Source organism: Anas acuta, chromosome 1, assembly GCF_963932015.1.
Source record: "Anas acuta chromosome 1, bAnaAcu1.1, whole genome shotgun sequence".
Classification (NCBI taxonomy): Eukaryota; Metazoa; Chordata; class Aves; order Anseriformes; family Anatidae; genus Anas; species Anas acuta.
In genome coordinates, this window is record NC_088979.1 from 37,130,796 (window position 1) to 37,151,299 (window position 20,504).

A 20,504-nucleotide genomic window follows, 5' to 3' on the forward strand; every position below is an offset into this window, starting at 1 on the left:
TATGGAGTATGGAGATGCAGTAAAGAGTAGGACTGAAAATTAACATTTTCCTGTTAGCCCTTAAGTGTTGCTATTTTTTTTTACACAGATGGATTTTATAGACAAAAATATTTCAACAGCACTTAGAGCATTTAAAGCATTCTAAAAGTTCATTAAATGATATCTGAAGGATAGATTTTCTGAGGCAGATTTTTCTTCCTAGCTGTTAGAGCATCACAGAGAGAAGTACATCCCTAAGTGAATATGAAAGTACATACCTAGGTGAATGATTTTATTTTTTTACCATTATGTGTGAGATGATTAGGGGGCCTCCTTGCAGATAAACTTCCCTTTCCCCATAGAATTACAGGCAGTACATTTGTCACTAGGTTCATTTATATTGTTGATGGTTCAAGGAGTAGGTAGGTAGTAAATGATGAGATGGACTTAAAAGCCTTAGAGTTACTATCTCCAGAAAAACATTGATAGAATACTATTTTTATGTTATTTTTATACTTGCAGGTAAGCTTCAGAACCAATGAACCTGAAATATGGCTTCCCATCCAAAGTATTCATGAATATATTGCTATAGTGTCTGAAGTGCTTAATGCAATCTATGGACTTAAACTGAGACTGTAGAAGGAACGTGTGAAATATACATCTGCAGTCCTTCTATACACCATAATTAACATGCTATTCATTTTTATCACAGGCTTTTTATAATGGAAAAAATAAAAATAAAAATCCTTCATTTCTTCCTAGGTCTCAGAGAAGCTCTCTAATAGAAACTGCAGGAAATGTTAGAGGGTTAGCTTTTTTTAATAAAGGGTGATGCATTTCTGAATATGATCTTAGTTTTTCCTTAAACAGTGATATTTACTATTAAGTCAGAGTAATTATTCTTTATTTTGTTTCTGTTTGCTACTGTTTGTTTCTGTTTTTATTTTCAGATACATAGTGCTATCCCTAACATTTTCTCTATTTCCTTCAAGTTAAGGAGGAAATCTGTGAAAATCCTTTAAACTTAACACTTTTGTTAGCTATTAGCTTATTTTCCTTTTACTTAATTTCTTTTTAGTTAATGGTCATAAACATCTAGAACGCAGCTCATCTCATCCAGACTCTACCTAGTCAGATATCATATAGTATACCATTCATATAGTCAGATTCATATAGTAGACCATGTTTCTCTCCATTGCCTATAAAAAAAGCTGATGGAGACTAGCTTAAATGTAAATATCAAGTCCATATGGGAGGAGCTCGACTCCCTCAAAGGTAGAGAGGCCTTGCAGAAAAAAAAAAAAAATGACAAATTACAGGGGTGAGCAATCATCAACTTCATGAAGTTCAACAAGAGCAAATGACAGATTCTGCAGCTAGGGTGGGGCAATCCTTGATTTATGTACAGACTGGGGGACAAGATGCTGGAGAGCAGCTCCACAGAAAGGAATCTGGGGATTCTGGTTGTTGGCAAGTTGAATGAATCAATTCACAGAGTGCCCTGTCAGCCTAAAGTGCCAACTACATCCTGGGGTGCAACATGCATGGCATTGCTAGATGAGGGAAGTGATTGTTCTGCTCTGCTCTGTGCTGGTGTAGTCTCACCTTGAGTACTGTGTGCAGCTTTGGGCACCACAATATATAAAGGATATAAAATTATTAGAGAGTGTCTGCAGGAGGGCTATAAAGATGGTGAAGGGTCTAGAGGGGAGATACATAAGGAGCAGATGAAGTCATTTGGATTGTTTAGCCTAGAAAAGAGGAGACTGAAGGGAGATATCATAGCGGTTTACAGCTTCCTCACAGGGAGGAAAAGAGGGGAAAGCACTAATCTCTTCTCTCTGGTGACAATGAAGCTGTGTTAGAAGTAGTTCAGGCTGAATATGACGAAATGATTCTTCACTGAGAGGCTGTCTAAAATTCATTTTAATTCACTAGTATTTCACTACTCAATAAACAGCTGTTCGAAGAGCAGCAGCTAAAAAGAAATGGCCAAAAATGTTCTAATTTTACCAACTTATTTATTTATTTATTTATTTATTTATTTATTTTCCCCCCACATGTTTATCCAAATATCTCAGGTTGGGTGAAAATTGCTTTTACAGAATATTAAAAAAAAAAAAAAATGTACTTATTTTTTTGCATTTGTTTCTAGTTTAAAACTGATGAAGTCAACCTATAAAGTTCACATCTTTTCTTGTTTTTTAATTATGTGAAACAATATGTTTAACATTTCTTTTTGTACTAAAGACATGCTACAACTCAAAAGAGAGCATTATGCAAAACTAACAATAAAGTTTTATAAATAACCTCAGTCTCATTTTAATGTTAGTTATTTAGTGATTGATATTTGGAAAGCCTGTGTGTAAACAAGTTTATCTCAGTAAAACAAACAAACAAGATAATAAAACCTCTTTCTTCTTTTTTTTTTTCTTTTTTTTTTTTTTTTTTTTATTTTCTTGAAAACATCAACACACTGAAAACAGCATAATGGGTTTATGTGAGCTTATTTATTATTGCCATCCCCAGGATGTCACCTGTAGTTTCCAAGCAGTTCCTGGAACATTACAGATAGCAGTAACATGCATTTAAACTTCTGCCAAATGCCAGAGACATGTCTCAATACACCATAGAACCATACTGTGAAAGACTGCTGTTTTTGAGCACCTTTTTTCTAGTATTGCTAAATCTTATTGTGTATCTAATATAACAGTGAAAGAACAGATGCAGGTTTAGGAAGGCAATATAGCTAAAAAGGATTAAACTATCCCCGTATTAGCAAAATGTTGTGGTTTACCCCAACCGGCAGCTAAACACCACGCAGCCGTTCGCTCACCCTCCCCCTCCCTCTCTGGGACGGGGGAGAGAAATGGAAAGTGAAGCCCGGGAGCTGAGATAAAGACAGTTTAATAAGACAGGAGAAAATAATAATAATAATAATAATAAAATAATAATAACAATAACAATAATAATACAATGATGATAATAGTACTACCACTAATAATATGTACAAACAAGTGATGCACAATGCAATTGCTCACCACCCGCTGACCGACGCCCAGCCTAACCCCGAGCAGTCCGGCCCCCTCCACTGTCTAGCCACCCCTATATATTGTTTAGCATGACGTCAGATGGTATGGAATACCCCTTTGGCTAGTTTGGGTCACCTGTCCTGGGTCTGTCCCCTCCCAGCTTTTACTGTACCCCCAGTCTGCCCGTTGGCAGGACAGAGCAAGAAGCTGAGATGTCCTTGGCTTAGTATAGGCACTGCTCTGCAACAATTAAAACATCGGGGTGTTACCAGCACTTTTCCCATCCTAAGCCAAAACATATCATTCTACCAGCTACTAGGAAGAAAATTAATTCTGTTCTAACTGAAACCAGGACACAAAATAATAACTTTCATGATGGGAGACCTGCTTATTCTTGATTATCTACTCCCTGAGTACTGTTTTTGCAAGAAGTTGCTTGCACTGAAATTTAAACTTATTTTCTGGACAGGAAGAAACTCGTTATTGTATATTTGATTGTTGGATTGTTTTTCTCTGCAACTACTGTGTACTCACTGCTTGATTCTAAGAATTCTGCACTGCGTTTAATTCTATGTGTTGACTATAAGTGGATAAAATCTTGAGGCAGAAACACACATTTCTATGATGCTTGTTTTTGTCTATATTAAGTCAGAAGAGTATGTTCCACTTCCGATAAAGAAATTGCTTCTGGTCATAATCAATATGTCAACAATCCAAGATCAAATCATAGAAACAGCATGGCCTGGGTTGGAAGAAACCTCCTTTGTGAGGAAGCTGTAGACTGTGATGAAGTCTCCCCTCTGTCTTCTTTTTTCTGGACTGAACAAACCAGGAGATTTCAGATGCTCCTCACATGTCTTGCCTTTCAGACTCTTCACCATCTTCATAGCCCTCCTTTGGACACTGCCTAACAATTATATATCTTTCTTATACTGTGGTTTCCAAAACTTCACACAGTAGTCAAGGTGAGATATCATCCCCCAGTCTGTACGTATAACCAGGGTTGCCGCTTCTCAGGTGTAGAATTGGGGACTTGCTCTTGCTCTTCATATTGTTGGTGATTGCCCAGCCCTCTAATTTGTCCAGATATATCTGGAGGCCTTACCACCCTTGACAGAGTGAACAGCTCCACCCAATTTGTTATTGTCCATGAACTTCCTCAAAAAAACTTAAAGTCTTTCACACAAATCATTTATGAAAACATTAAAGAGAACTGATCCTAAAATGGAGCCCTGGGGAACCCCACTAGTGACACATTGCCAGCCTGATGTAACCCCATTTATAAGAATGCTCTGGAACTGACTCATGAGCAAATTGTTCACCCATCTTACTATGCTTTTATCTAACTGTATTCTGGTCATTTTGTCCAAAGAATACTGTAAGAGACAGTACTGAAAGCTTTACTGAAATCCAGAAGGATTACATTGACTTTCCTTAGGTCATCTAGCTGGGTGATCTCATTGTAGAAGGAAATTAAGTTTGTTAGACATGACCTTCCTATAGTGAACCCATGTTGGCTCTGACCAATGACTGCATTGTCCTTCAGTTGTTTCTCAATAACTCCTAAAAGACTCTCCTCCGTAATTTCACCGGTCACTGAAGTAAGACTGACAGGCTTGTATTTGCCAGGATCTTCTTTCTTGCCATTTTGAAAATTGGGACTGCATATGACAGCTTTCAGTCGACTAGGACCTCTCCAGATTCTCAAGACCATTGAAAAATAATCAAGAGAGGTCCCGTGATGACATCAGCCAGCTCTCTGAATACCTTGGGCTGAATCTGATCAGGTCTCATGGACTATTATGCATCTAGGAGGAGCAGTAAATCCTGGACAAGTTCAGGGCTGAGTAGGAGTTTTTCATTCCCACAGTCACAGTCTTCCAACTCAAGGCGGCTGGGGTCCCAGAGTCTGTCACCAGTGTTGATGACTGAGGCAAAAAATACATTAAGTGTCTCTGCTTTGACTATGACCCTGTTTGTTAGGTGACCATGCTCATCAAGTGATAGATTGATGTTATCTCTGATCCTGCTTTTGCTGTTAACATATTTTAAAAAGCCTTTTTTGTTGTCCACCACACTGCTGGACAGTTTCAACTCTAACAGAGCCTTGGCTGCATGAATTCTCTCCCTAAAAAGGTGAGCAGCATCACTGTAGCCCTCCCATGTTGCCTGACCTTTCTTCCAGTGATCATAGACTTTTTCTGCCTAAGCTCTTGAAGGAGACCCCTGCTCAACCAGGTTGGTCTTCTGCCCCTCCTGTTTGACTTCTGACATTTTGGAATTGTCTGTTCCTTCACTCTTAGGAGGTGGTACTTAAAAACTGACCAGCACTGATGGACCCCAATGCCTTTAAAACTAGTTTCCCAAGGGACCTCACTAACTAGTTCCCTGAGCAGTCTGCTCTCCCCAAATACAGGATTGAAGTTTTGGTGGTACTTTTTCTGTTACCGCAAAAGTTTTAAACTCAACTACTTATGATCACTCTGGCCAAGGCAGGCATCTATCCCCACTTCACCTACAAGACCTCTCTTTTTATAAGCAACTGGTCTAGGAGGGTGTACTGGGTCTGGCTGGAATGTTAACTTTCCCTGTAGTAGCCTATACAGTGCTGTGTTCTGCACTTGTAGCTGGAACAACACTGTTATCACATCAGTGTTGTGTCTACTGATGAGCAGTGCAGCGATGCTGGCACAGCATCGGGACTCTCTCTATCCCTCCTAGGGGGTGGGCAAAAAGTGAGAAGAGAAACATCACCAGGGCAGCTGACCTAAACCAATCAAAGGGATGCTTTATTTTTTGTCCTTCTTCCTAAATATTGCAAAGGATGAAAGCAGACTTTTAAAGACAAAAGTAAATTTAGAAACCTAATGGAAGTGTTTTTAATGTTAACCTTTTGCCATAAGCTTTTTATAACCAGGAAAATTGACTTCTTCTGTATGTGACAACTGTATTGTGTATTTCTCCCACTTGGATAATTTACTTTCTCTTACTTCAAAGTAATAAATAAATAAACAAACAAACAAACATACAAATAAATAAATAAATTGGGCTTCTGTTATATGTAGGAAACAAGCTAAATTTAATTGAAATTGATGTTAACTGTATTTTTTCTTAATTGCTGCAAATGTAGGTCAACATTGACATGGACTTCATATAGCTTTTAATAGAACTGTGAATTATAAGATATTTTTGGATTTGCTTCAAGCATTAAGTTCTTCAAAAATGAAATGATTGGATTTAATATCTGATGCCTTCCCAGTGAGAGAAGATTTTGAGTGGCCTTTTATAAAAGAATATTCACTTTGGGAGTCTATAAGACTAGCTTTCTGTTCTAATGCAGGAATTCAAAATATATTTTCTATTGGACTTATATAACTTCTCAAGGAGAACACACACACACATATACATATATATATCACAGAATCACAGAATCGCAGAATTGTCTAGGTTGGAAGAGACCTCAAGATCATCGAGTCCAACCTCTGACCTAACACTAACAAGTCCTCCACTAAACCATATCACTAAGCTCTACATCTAAACGTCTTTTAAAGACCTCCAGGGATGGTGACTCCACCACTATCCCGAGCAGCCCATTCCAATGCCTAACAACCCTTTCAGTAAAGAAGTTCTTCCTAATAACCAACCTAAAACTCCCCTGGTGCAACTTAAGCCCATTCCTCCTCATCCTGTCACCAGGCATGTGGGACAATAGACCAACCCCCACCTCACTACAGCCTCCTTTAATGTACTTATAAAGAGCCCCTGAGCCTCCTTTTATCCAGGCTGAACAAACCCAGCTCCCTCAGCTGCTCCTCGCAGAACTTGTTCTCCAGACCCCTCACCAGCTTCGTCGCCCTTCTCTGGACTCGCTCAAGCACCTCGATGTCCTTCTTGTAGCAAAGGGCCCAAAACTGAACACAGTACTCGAGATGCAGCCTCACCAGAGCTGAGGACAGGGAGACAGTCACTTCCCTAGACCTGCTGGACACACTGCTTCTTATGCAAGCCAGGATGCTGTTGGCCTTCTTGGCCACCTGAGCACACTGCTGGCTCATATTCAGCCAACTATCAACCAATACTCCCAGGTCCTTCTCTGCCTGGCAGCTCTCCAACCACTCATCTCCCAGCCTATAGCTCTGCTTGGGGTTGTTGCACCCTAGGTGCAGGACCCGGCACTTGGCCTTATTGAACTTCATGCAGTTGACCTTGGCCCATTGGTGCAGCCTATCCAGATCCTCCTGCAGAGTCTTCCTACCCTAGAGCAGATCGACACACACACCTAACTTGGTGTCATCTGCAAACTTACTGAGGGTGCACTCAATGCCCTCATCCAGATCATCGATAAAGGTACTAAAGAGGACTGTCCCCAGTACCAAGCCCTGGGGAACGCCAGTAGTGACTGGTCTCCAACTGGATTTGACTCCATTCAACACAACTCTTTGGGCCCTGCTATCCAGACAGTTTCTAACCCAATGAAGCGTATGCCAGTCCAAGCCATGAGCAGCCAGCTTCTTGAGGAGAATGTTGTGGGAAACAGTGTCAAAAGCCTTACTGAAGTCAAGGTAGACCACATCCACAGCCTTTCCCTCATCCACCCAGCGCGTCACTTTGTCATAGAAAGAGATCAGATTTGTCAAGCAGGACCTGCCTTTCATAAACGCATGCTGACTAGGCCTGATCACCTGGTTGTCTTGCAAAACAAACAAACAAAAAACAGAGGGCACAGTTCATTTTTTAATCATAAAGGTGTCTAGCATAAATTTTTAAACATAAATGTGTCTAGTCCCACATTTCCTTAGGGTGTGATATCCAGTTGCTGGTGTAGAAGCTCAGAGATCACCCTTAAGTCCTGTGTCTCAGCTCTGTGTGAAAGTTCCCATTGCCTTAAGGCATCTGGCATTATCCATCTCTATCTAATGGAGATGAGAAGTTGTTAAGGAGATTGCAATTACTTTACATAATATGGGCAAATATTCATAAAAGATACAATCCATAAATTACATGTTATCAATAACTTCTTATTGGAAAAAATAAACAGAGACCAACAAGAAGAGAATTCTTTATTTATTTTCTAGCTATGCACAGGACTGAGATAGAATGACAAAAAAAAAAAAAAAAAAAAAAAAAAAGTGTAATAATGGTCACAGAAGTACTGTTGTTTACCAAAAAGTATGATATTACCTAAAAGTAAAATATTCAAAGGAGAAAAAAGGTACATGTGAGATATTCAATACTAAATTATAAGATTAATAGAAAAAAAAAATAAAAAGTACAGAAAATGTGATTATTTTTAAGGATAAATAAAAAAAAATGGTTAAAAGAGGAATAAATCACATGTGGCATGAAGACAATTTTTTTTTTTTAAGGATTCAGAATAATGGGTGCTTGTACACAACCAAAAATAAACTTGAAGTAAGAGTATAAATCATCAAACAGTATACAAGGAAAAAAAAAATCAAGGGTTAATTTTAGAGAATATTGTCTAAAAATATATACATATATTAAAGGGGAAAAGCTGTATTCGAATGAAGAAAGCACAGACTAGCAATGTAAAGATGTATCTTCAGGAACGTATGTACTATTTCCTCATTTACACTTCCCAAAACCAGTTATGCATTAAAAGTTACTAATATCTCCCCCAGTTTTTGATGCTTTGTCACTTGTCCATGATCTTCTAGGTCCTAATGTTGGTCATGTCCCTGCGAAGCAGACATATGGTGGGATGTTGTATGAGTGAGTACATGCAGGCAGCAGGAAAAACCACAGACTTACAGCTAAAGTAAAGAGATTTGTTTTCATACCTCACCAACCTCAATCCCTGAAGCCAATTCCAGAGGCACATAAGTGGGGACATAGGCACCACTAACCTTGGTCTATGATAGAAGATCACTGGCCTTCTGTTTACACCTATATATCGAAGGTTCGTTCAGGCACAGGTTTTACCACCATGTTGTGATGCCCACTGTGCTTCTATGATCTTCTCCAAGGCCAGGAGCTCAAGTGTCTGCCTCTGATTCTACTGAACACCTATGTTATCTATACACAGATACATTAGTTGGCAAACAGATAGAATATATACAGCAGTAGGTACAATTTATGTGCTTTTCTACATTACTGCTCATCAGAATTTATGCATTCCCAGCTGCAAGGTCACACTTGAGCGTATTACAGTCCTCATTGCCATTCTTGTGCTTTTAATGCATTCCTTCCAGCAGGTGTCAACAGGTGAGTTGTGAACTTCCCAAGTTCTCTATAGGAGGATTTTTTTTCAAGGGATTTTTTTGTTCATTTATTCTCTGAATGTTACACTGTAGCTTCCACCAGCCTCAACTGACACAAAAGATTATTTTTTGTTATGAAGTTACTACCTGGGTTTCTCACCAGTTTACTCTACATGGTATTCATAGAGCTTCAGCTATAGCAAGTTAGGGGCAATAGTCATTTGACCACTAGGGAACAGTTAAAGCCAGGTCAACCCAAGGCAAGCTGTGGCCAGCCCTCAGCACTGTCTTGCAAATGACCTGTAATTATTAATGGTAAAAATCATATACACTCTTTACTTCTCCACCCAATCTCAACATTCATTGCTGGTATAGGTAGCACTTTGACCTTACATGCTGTAAAGATGCTTGATCTATTTGAGGTGAGGAAGGTCTCATTCAAGGTGATAGTCTGCACAGGGACTGTGGAATTCATCCCTCAGGATTTCCCTTCAGAAGAGTTTTCTAAGCAGAAGGATCACAAAAACTATGTATTAAGAGGGACAAATGTCAAATCAAAGTTTGAAACAAATCACCGGACACTCTGAATAAAAGATTAATCCTTTTTACGAACTATGTGTCTGAGATATGAAAGGGTCTGTCCTTCTCTTTTCTCTGGCTATTCCTGTTATTTTTCCTGTCTCTAAAAGTTCAGAATTTGGCACACACTGTACCCTGATACCTAATTTACAAGCTACAAACTGATACAGCTAAAGTAACAAAGACTGTGATTTGAAGCTGGAGGGTGGTATATGTATTCAGCTTAACAAAGGAAAGTTTAATAGAAAGATCAGTTCCCACTGATGTACTTGGCATTATGAGTTGGTTTTAGGGGGGTTGTTCTTAGTATTTATCATCAAGGTTTTAAAAACAAGCAGGTTACTTTTCAGAATCTTAATTGCCCTGAGTTTTGTTTAAAACATTTCAGAGCAAAAATTGGCCATAAAAAGTGACTTCTGTGACGGAGTACAGAATAGCAGAGTAAAGCAGCCTTAAATAAAGCAGAACGTGGTTTCTCTAAATTTAAAGTCTAATATAGTTGTCTTGAAGATATTTAAATAATAAAAAAGTGACAATAGATCAGAATGAACTTCCTTTTTTTGTTGTTGTTTTTGGTTTATTTTGTTTAATTTTATCTCTTTATCATTTTTCGTTTCTGTTCTACTAATCAGTAGTTTCATAACTCTAGGAAATTCTTCAGCTGTCTTCAGCTGAACCAGATCTGAAAGTTATTCCAAAACCGAGCACAAGTCAATATCATACTGTTGTGGAAAAAAATAAAAAATTAAAAAAAAATCTGTGTTCTTTAGACACCATATGAGCTTGATCTGGGCCTTTTACATCCATGAAGATGTGGACTAATTCAAGAAAATCCCATCCAGGAAAAACAATAATGAGAAATCAGGTCAATATGACCCAAAATTTAAGAGTTTACACTAAAATTGTATGCTAATATTCAAATATGTAAAATACTGTATAAATAAATACATTAATATTTAAGGTAATACTTGACTTCATGTCTGCAATAAAGCAAGAAATAAATGTACCTAAATCACAGCAAAAATAAATAATTAAATAAAAAATAAAAAATCAAGATAGATACTAGAAAAATATCCACTGTAATGAACGGCACAGCCTGCCTGGGCTGGTCCTTGTTTAAGTTGCACAGTAGGTATGCTGTGATCTTTTACCTTACTGAACCTGATCTTGCCTTCTTTCCAGTTTTGAGCTCCAATCTACCTCTCCATTACAGACTTGTATGACAAAACTTAGTTACCATCACTATAACTGTACTATTGTTCTCTTACTAGCGTGCTGTGGGTCTGCATTCTTCTTGTTGAAGATCATTGTCATCCTTGCCGTCACTGTCAGTTCATGTCTTCTCACAGGGCAGTTCAAGCCTGAGATCTCAATTGCAGGAGGTCCTTAAAAACAAACAAACAAACAAACAAACAAACAAAAAAATGCAGAAATGTACAAGCTCAGGATGTACCCGAGCTTGTTTCAGTGCAGAGAGATAGGTGACATTAACCTTTTTAGAACTTTCTAGTTTTGAAATTTGTGATTATAGTTCAGGTACTTCTTACAATAATTTATGTATGCATAATGTGGTTTTATTTTTTACAGGTGTTATGTGATTACATTTCAGATGATTGAAGAATATACTTCTTAGGTGTTATTTCTTAAATGTCTATTACACATCACAAATAATTTTCATTTGATTTCTCTTTTGTATTTCATACAGGTACCTTCATCTTGTTTCATGCCAGATGAAGAATCAGATAGCTTATCTTCACAAAAAGTATTTAAATTTACTGTCAGGAAAAGGAAAAAGAAAGAACTTAAGAACTGTGTATGTCAGGCATCCAACAGTGAAGATCTCTGTAGAGTTAACATTACACAATATACCCCTATTCTAAAAAGTTGCTTTATGTTCATGCTTTGTAGAAGAAGGTATTGGAGAGATAAAGGGATATACATGTATGTATGTGTGTGTGTGTGTATAGTGCAGCTTTTGAAAATACAAAGTTATTACATCCCATTTCTACACTGCAGAGTAACTGATCTAAGATAAGGTGTAATAAGGACTTGCTAATGTGATGTAGGAAAAACTGAAGCTTCTTTACATTGTCACTCCAGGCATTCCTATCTAGATGGCTAAGGCAAAAGGAAATGGGAAGGCTTAATGGATCACAAAACAAACAAACAAACAAACAAACAAAAAAAACCACTACTCAGAAATGGGGAATTACTCTACTAGAGTAAGATTATTTGCTTAGTCATTATAAGTCAGTAAGAGAGTAATAAAATATAACATTTTCAGTCTTTTAGCTATTTTCTATTGTGACCCAGATACATTTTCTCTTTCTTTGATTTCTTATAAAATCTCAGTGACTATCACTGACTGTAATTATGTGCTAAGTGCTAGCAGGAACTAAGTGAGTTTTAGTCAGACTTGCAATGGTGAAAATAAAAATATCTGTAGTTAATCTGTTTTTCTTTTGTTGCAACTTGCATCCACTTCCTCTCATGCTATTACTATATACTTCTAAGTAGAGTTTAGTTCTATCTTCTCTATAGCATCATGCTAGGTACTAGAAGACAGCAGTTGAGATCTCTATTTATCTCCTCCTAAGTCTGAACTTAATTTTCTTAGCTTCTCTTCACACAGTATATTAAGCTGTGGACAAACAAATTGATAGAAACAAGAGCAGAACGCGATGAGACATGGTACAGGCTCTGGTTCAAAAAGTGACAGAACAATACCTGAAACTGTTGGAAAGGTGATGCCATTAGGGACTGATCCAGTTACAGGCCAGTGTAGGTCTCTGATAAGTGATGTAACGGCCATGGCCATATCGTCCAGAAGCCCTGGCCCAGGATCATTCAGTGGCCACTTGGCCACTGAAACCCAGATTGGTGCCTGAGGACCTGGGGTCTCTGCCCAGGCTGAGGGATGCAGCTGCTATTTTCTCCTTTGCAGGTTCAGCCTGCGTCAAAGATGAACACTTATACAGACAGATAGACATTGGCTGTGACCTCCATCCCTGCTCCAGCTGCCAGCTGGGAGCCCCTCACTTGCCTCACTAACCCCTGTACCCCAGAAGCAGGTTTGTTTTTTTTTGATTCACAGCACTCCTGCCCCAGGGGTTGGAGGCTGAAGACACCCACCCACTCCAGGAGCCGACACTGAGACGCCACTGGCTGCAGCAGCTGCCACCACATGGCAGGGCACCCACACTCCAGACAGATTGCAGCAGCTGTTTCTCAGTCTTCACATGCCTGTTCCCCTAGTAGCTGGCACTGGGCCCTTGCAGCATTGACATACTGCGAGATTATGCAGAGAGAGGGAAAAGAAAATATTTAATAAAACAGGACAGACTGCAATGATCAGGCACAAAGCTCAGCCAGACAGGTGTTGCAACATGTCCCATTTTACACACAACTCACCTCTTTTTTACTACTCTCTGCCTGTTCCTCCTTCTTCCATCTTCCACCTTCCTTTTGCACATTCTCTCCAAGTTTGCAGAGTTTCATGAATTCCTGTACCTTTCCAGATCAGGTCTCCCTGGTTCACAATTTTAGTTGCTAAGCACAGGTTGATGTCAACAGAAGTGGCACTTGTAGTTTCTCAGTAGCCCATCAAGCAGTATGACTGTGAGGACTGCTTCTTGTCTCTGTCTCCACATTGGTTTTGTCAGGTCTGTGTATCTGTATATTTTGTATTCGTGTTTATGGCTTCGTCCATTTTTTTGTTTTGTTTTTAAATATTTTATTTTATTGCAAAGATCCTTGACCATATATGTGCAAAGGAGCAGAAACTTCCCTTCCACATACTTTACTTATCTAGCTGCAAAGACCCAGAGCAGTAAAGACTAGCAGGAGGGTGGAAACACTGTTAAATAGATGTCCAAACTGTCCAAAACAGAGTCCTTGAAATGAAGAGCCAGCCCCTTACAGTGAGACCAGTTGAAGCAAGTGTTGCATTTTCCTGGACTAGCTGTACCATGTCGCTGGATTGATAAATATGGTAGATCTTCACTGATCTACATGTATGTATATGGGTTATAGATTAAGCTTCTCCATGACAGCCTCCTTTTGCTTGCTCTGCTTAATAAATTGAAGTCAGTAGTGTCACTTTTTCCCTTAATGACACATGTGTAGTGCTCCAGAAATCCAGACTCCAGTGCTCCAGATTAACTCTCCACTAGACTCAGTTCCATCATGTTGAAATCTTCCTTGCAGAGCCCAAAAATTCAGGACACAGTACTCTATATGCACAATGGAGACAGCTGGTTGGAATCTTGCTAACACTGTCCAGCAGGTTATTGGCCTTCTTTGCTGCATGGGCCCATTTATGATTAATGTTCAGCTTCTTGTCCAGAAAACTCCTATGCCTTATCCTGCAGCCTGCTTTCTAATCATCTAGACCCTAATTTATATTGTTAATCTGGAGTTACTCTGCCAAAGTGTAAGACATCACAGTTGCCTTCACTGAATTTAATGAGATGGCTGTCAAACCATTCCTCCAGCTTGTAGAATCACAGAATGGTTTGTGTTGAAAGGGAACTTAAAAATCATCTAAATTCAACACCCTGCCATTGGCAGGGACACCACCCACTAAATCAAGTTGCTCAAAGCCCCATCCAACCTGGCCTTAGTTGAGCTTCTTGAGGTCCCTCTTGGTAGTGGCTAACCCCGTTATATAAACTGTTCCTTACAGCAGGTTATTGTTTGTGGATTTGTTGAGACTTTCTGTCCCATCATCTAGGTTTTTAATAATGATACTAAATTGTCAACAGAGCTAATTTTCTCTTCCGAGGAGGCTATCAAATTGGCCAGGTGTGGTTTAGCCTTGCTACTTCCTTAACATCTGCTCCAAATAACCTTCTTCTCCTTCATTTTACTGGACATGGCTTACACAGGAATTTGGCCTGTAGTTAACTAAGATGTCTGTCTTACACTTCTTAAAGATGAGTAGAGATATTTCTTTTTAAACAGTTGACAGTTCATACTTGCAATAATATAAAGGCAAAATAATACGGTTGCCATTAAACAACTAGGATAATTCCCCTACAATATCCCATACAATTGCCCACAACAGCAAACCTGATATAGAGGAACAAAAATAATTCTTCTCTAGGATTGCATGTTTTTCCATGTTGTCTTTCATTTATGAAAACTAAAGATTTGTAATGCTTTTGTAGTTTTCTGTCATCAATAACATGTTAGAATACCCTTTTTGTAAGGTTCCACGAATTCTGCAAAGGACATTGGGGGGGGGGAGCTTTATCCACAGTTCTTATTGTGTGTTGACATTGGTTTCAGCCTTTCTTAACTCCATATCATCAGTAATCAATATTATCTTTGCTACTGCTACCATCAGCAAGAGCATAACAACCTTCAAACTGTACCAGGGAGCTGTCATATTCCTGACAGAATAATTTTACAATAAACTATCATCAGAAATACATTGGTCAGAATTTGTTCCTACTTATACTGATGAAAATCCAAAGCCAGCTGAACTTAGTTAAAATGTTATCAGCTGATTCAGAACTGCATACTCAGTGGATAACAAAGTTTGTATAATTCCTTCAGTTTCTTTTGGTACATCTGAAATATTATTGACCTTTGCCAGCCTAGCTAATGCTTGGCAATGTCTCTTCAGTAGCTCATACAACACTGTGTTTAATTGAAATTATGAATTTCAATGATAGTATGAAATACTTTTCTTTCTTTCAAAAAAAAAAATAATATATATATATATATATAAAATCAATGAGTGGACAGGTAAAATACACACAAATCTAAGATTTAAGAAATGCAAAGTAAAGAGAAATGTTCCAGTTTAAGGATTAAAGTGAGCCTGACCCCATGTTAGTTTTACTTTGCAAATCACATAAGGAGAGCACTTAATCCAGAACAAATACATAAAATTAATGAAGTCCAGTACTCATTAATCTTAGAAGAAAGAAGTGGTTTAGCTAGCACTTTAAGGTTTTTTGTTTCTTTTAAATCCTTAGTAAATTTTAATATTCATTTCTATATGTAAAACAAAGCCTCAGAATTTGTTTGTGGACAAATGTCCATAGGTCTGTCTGTCTGCTTATAAAATGTAATTGAGAGGTCTTGTTAGTTTGAAGCCTGAATAAGATGTCTGCAGTATATGCTCTTTCATAAAGATTTAAGCAATTTTGCTGTTTTTTCATTTTGTTTTGGTTTGGTTTTGTTTGTTTGCTTGTTTTGTAAAGCTGGGGGGAAGAACATGTTACACTGTGTGTAGAGGTAAGGACTGGAATTTTGCCTAGAAGTATTACAGGTTTTCAGGTGACTTCTGTGAGCATCATTGTATTAATGAAAACAATTACTTTGTCACCTGTTTCAATGTATGTAGAATATACAATTCTGATTCACTTCTCCTATGCTTGGTATAATTTTACTCTTATCAAGCTTTATATGTTGGAAGAAAGCAAGGGAAAGAAGGAAAGTAAAGTTAGTAGCAAGAGATCCGATAACTGGGATTGTTCTAAAGTCAACTCTGTGCAGATAAAATGTGGAGGGCTTAAGAATAGCACTATACCTTTGAACGTAGGCTGAGGACCTATGGAATTCATGGGTGGTGTGAAACAGTAATTTTTCTTCCTGAAATTCCTGTTTAAAAAAAAAAAAAAAAGTTTCTTCCCCAAAGAAGCTTTCTTCTGCATCTTCTCTGAAATCCAGAAAGTTCAGATCATCCTCAGAAATATTTCTGCCAGTAACATCATCAGAAGAGTTCATCTTGACCATAAATAAAAGTCTGAATCAAAAACAAAACAGAGACACCCAGGATTTCAAGATTTGGATAATTATTGTTTTCTGGTTTTAGTATTCCCTGTTAAATATTGCATTTGTCTCTTGCAAATTAATAAAGTTTCTCAATCTATTTTGCTGTGATGAAAAATGTCACCACTAGCTTTTAATTTCAAAGTAACTTGAGGATTTAACTGTAAAATATTTTCTTTCCATGGTATAGCAAGTGTTATGATTTAACACTGGCAGGTAGCTAAGCACCACACAGCTGTTCCTTCACTCTCTCGGAGTGGGATGGGGGAGGGGACTGGAAAGGTAAAACTACAAGAACTCATGGGTTGAGATAAGAACAGGTTATAAGGTAAATCAAAATATGCATGTGCAAACAAAGCAAAACAAATAATTCATTATCTACTTCCCATCATCAGGCAGGTGCTCAGCCACTTCCAAGAAAGCAGGTCTCATGCATAACAGTTTCTTGGTAAGACAAAAGCCATCACTCTGATCACCCCATTTCTCCTTCTTAGATACAATAGAAACATTGATATTTTTGACATTGCAGCATTGAACACTATTTTATTTTTGATTAGTAAACCTAGTTTCAAACTTTCACTTTCTATTTCAGGAAATGCAGTCTTTGTTGCACAGTCAAAAATAAGCATATAAATAAATAAATGAGTAAATACAAGTGGATTCATAAAGTAAGAGAGAATGGACATGAAAAAAAAAAAAAAACAACAAAAAAAAACAACTAAGCAAGTAACCAACCAAAAAAAATACATTTTATTGTGCAGAGACTCATAAACATAGCCTATAATGTCTAGCTGAGTCAAAAACATTGGAAACATTTCAGCAATTAGATGACATCCTAGAAGACATTCAGTGCTAAAAGGACTTTAATTGTTTGAATGATCTTTATTAATTTTACAACTATTTTTAACTGTTATATTGCTTTTTTTTTTTTTTTTTCCCTCCTGGCTTTGCAGGACAATAGCTTCCTTTCTGTCTGTTACAAATTCTTCATGTTATTCCACAGTAAAGGATTTACAAGTTTGTCTAGAAAAGTTCATTACAGAGCTTTTTTTTTTTTTTTTAGAAAAGCAAAACATTGAGAAAAAAATCTCAAGCAAGTCAGAATTTCATAATTAAACTAAAAACAAAACAAACAACAACAACAACAACAGCAAATGTCACTTTTTATATTGTGAAAGTAACATTTTTTCATCTTTCTGCATAGCATTTTGGGAAAAAAAAATCCATTCAATCTACCCATTGCTACTAATGACTGTGTTGACATAGATTTATCTATGAAAAAAAGAACCATCTTGATTCCCTTACTCATTTATGTCATTTATGTCAGTCTCACAGAAGTTAATAAGATGGTTCATGTAATTAACATCAGTGGAGTTTGACTTTTGTGTTATAAATACTGGGAATGCTTAATAAGTATTCAATGAAAATTAATACTTTAAAATGCCTGCTGCTCTCTGTGTGTAAGTCATGCTTGGTTATGCTTTGCTAAAAATATTAATACCATGTTCTCCCTGAAAACAAAACAAAACAGAACAGAACGAGACAAAACAAATGAGAAAGAAGGATACATTTTGGAGATGTTACAGAAAATTAAAAACTAAAATATACTTTGTAAAAATATAAGTTATTTTAAACTCGATATAAAATATTTCAAATAATGTATAGAAAAATTTACATTTATACATATACCTCCAGTATTTACTCCTAATTACTTAAACCGTTTTTATTGATATGGCTGTTTTGACATCCATGTCCCAGGTTATATTTTCCTAAGAAGTATTACAGTTTTCTTTATTTGGAGGTTAATTTTTAGATTAAAAAGGAGATCAGCTAAGTGTATCTAGGACATAATTCAAGTCATTTGTCTTTTTTTTACAGTTTTATTTTATTATTAAAATTAATGGGACAAGTGATATGCAGAGTAATTTTTGTTTTTCTGAGAAACTCAGCAAACTCTTTTTTTTTTTTTTGTTTTGCTTTTTTTTTTTCTTTTTTTTTTTTTAAGAAATCTTTAAAAAAATTGATCTTGTGGGAAAAAAAGCCTTTCAAATATCTTTTTACAGTGCTCGCTCTCTCTTTAATCAACATAACCAATCTGGAAAGGAAACAAAAAAAAATAAACAAAAGCTATATTAAATTATCAATATTTCTTTGCAAGCTATGTAAAACATCTAAATAAACTGTGCCTTAGGCATGGAGTTGATAGACATTAAACTGTTTTAGAATCTGTTTTGGCAGGCATTAATGTGGGCAAGAGAAAGGAACTTCACTGACAGTAGGGAGTCCTACAGCCACTCCATCAGGACTGACCCCTTCACCTCTATATAGTCCTCTAACATTATACCAGAGTGCTTTGCACTTTCAGATGCACTTATGTGCTCTGAATTCATACCCCAAGGTATGCATCATACACCCTCTCCTAAAGAAGCACTGCTCAGTGTGTACAGCTGAACCCTAACATTTTAAATATTTTCTCCTGAAAAAGATTAACAGTTATGATTGGGTGTACTGGGTCTGGCTGGGATGGAGATAACTTTCCCTGCAGCAGCCCATACAGTGCTATGCTCTGCATTTGTAGCTATACAGCCCTTGTGTCACACCAGCGTTTTATCTTTTGCCTCACAATACTGGCATCACATCAGGACTACCGCCAAGCCCCGCCAAGAGCCAGCAGGCTGGGGTGGGCACGTGATGGGGAGGGGACATCACCAGGACAGCTGACCTAATCTGACCAAAGGGATATTCCATGTCATATGATGTCCCACCTTATGTTTGGAACTGAGGACTCATCCCTGTCTTTATTTTATTTATAACAGAAAATACAGGCATGACATAAGCCATAAGCTCAGGTTCTAACTTTGTCTCAGTAATCAAAGCAGAAACTTTAACCTTAATTCATATAACTCAGGTAGTGCCTAATTCATCAAGTTATGTCTGTGGGCTACAGACTACATCTATCTTAATTTCTCCTTCTAGAGAATTTCTATGTTATATTAATAATTAAACAGTAACTGCTTGTAAGAAAAAATATGCTTCATATACTCAAGAAAAGAATTGTGTATGTCAAAGGTAAAATTCTGAATGATGACTCTCTTTTTGTGGGCATGACAACCATCTCTTGTTGTCTCCTTTCACAGGACTGTTTCATTTAATGTACGTGGGAATTAAGCTTCTAAATCATACGGGTAGCTTATGAAAAAGTGTAACATCAAGTAAACTGCCTGAGCCCAATACAATGGTTAACTTTGTACAAGCTACTTGTATACTTGAAAGTTACATTGAAAATAACATCAAAAAAAAAAAAAGAAAGAAAAAAAGAAAAAAAAAAAAGAGGTGACAAACAGCTCCATTACAAGCAGAAGAGAGTCTTTTATTCTTGTTTGAACATTGCTGACAGCAAGAGCTATAAAGAAAATAAGAACTATGTTGTAGAAAGCATTTTTATTCTATTTTCATTTTTCATGGAATGAAAAATGAAAAATTTTAGTTTATTAAAATTAGTTTAAATTAGGTTCCATCTTATGTAGTTTCAGAAAAAAAAAAAAAAAATCATCCATGTTTGAGAATCACTTCCATGTTATTAAACTAAAAACTAACAAGCTATTCTGAAAATCCATCACAGTATATCAGTTGTACCATCTGCACAAATGTATTTATTCATTTATCAAAACGTTTGTGTTATAGGAAGAATGAAAGACAAACAAAAACAGTGACAATGAATCAATTCATTAAGAATCTGCAGAATAGGGCAAATGTCTGGGTTGGGAAAAGTAGCACATAGTACCACAGATTTAGCTCCTGACAAGATAGTAGCAGAAGTCAGTCTAACTGTCTCTTAGTGACTTCTCACTGTATGATTAAGGTGTGGATCTCCTTGTCACAATGTATTCTGGTTAATTTTGTTTTGTTT